Source organism: Penaeus monodon, chromosome 27, assembly GCF_015228065.2.
Source record: "Penaeus monodon isolate SGIC_2016 chromosome 27, NSTDA_Pmon_1, whole genome shotgun sequence".
NCBI lineage: Eukaryota > Metazoa > Arthropoda > Malacostraca > Decapoda > Penaeidae > Penaeus > Penaeus monodon.
The window spans coordinates 10,395,666-10,396,581 of record NC_051412.1 but is presented as its reverse complement, the minus strand read 5'-3'; the positions used below and the strand labels follow the sequence as shown (position 1 = coordinate 10,396,581).

General features: G+C 41.6%; 1 long non-coding RNA gene across 1 annotated transcript in view; it reads right to left on the bottom strand.

Annotated features, from left to right (window-relative positions):
* Window positions 1-194: 194 nt before the first annotated feature.
* The window catches only part of LOC119590352, an 846-nt gene continuing 124 nt past the window's right edge, over window positions 195-916 (bottom strand). Inside the window, exon 2 of the long non-coding RNA XR_005230258.1 lies at window positions 195-834. This is a non-coding gene — a long non-coding RNA (uncharacterized LOC119590352). The remainder of the gene's footprint in view (window positions 835-916) is intronic.

Sequence of the window (916 nt, the reverse complement as noted above, 5' to 3'; positions counted from 1 at the left end):
GTGTGCGTGTTTCTTTTTTATCTATATTAGTTCGTGTGTGTTTCTACTCCGGTATCTTTAGCTACCTCTTGTCTATGTATCACTTTGTATATATGTGTGCGTGAGTATATGCATGTGCTCAGTATATACAGGTTATATTCAGTTTGAGCTTCAGTTTCTCTTCAGGATAACCAAGGATAATTGAAATCACCCAGTCATTTGAATTACATTTATCTAGCACTTTTTATATTCTTTATAATCAGTCAGGATATACGATTATAATTATGTATATCCAATGTATGCAACAATTAATGCATTGATGATCTTACAAACACTGTCAGCTGACAAACTGCGGCAACACTTTTGGCAGCTCTACAGCGTTCATGTAATTCTTGCAGATGCCAGTCATGAGACTCATACGCAGCGACTTCTCACGGCTTCGGCATCTTCATTCCGCCACCCACTGCTGAATAAAGTTACGCTGGAGACAATCCATCAGATTTTTCTCCCAGTTAGTAACTGTTCGAGTGAGTCAGGCAACATAGCCTATCTGTTTCGAACTAAGCAACTCTCCCTGCATGATAAAAAGAGTTGAATCATTAACCTTCATGAGTTCTGTTTCAACTCCAGCTCAAACACAGAATGACTCTGCGAGATAGATGTCCCCCTCGAGGAGACTGGCCACATCAGCATCCAGCAAGTTGGAGACGATGGAGCATGGGCTTGGCCGAGACACTGTCGGGCTGAACATCATAGGCAGGGCGTGAGTCGCGCTGGTGAGAGTGACAACCACCACGATGGCCATCAACACAACACGGAAGGTCATCATCTTGGCAATGGCGATTTAAACAGTCACTGGGGAAATGAACCAAATGAAAAAAATGAATGTATGTCATACTATTACTTCTATATCTTCATATTTCACTGATCCTGAAAA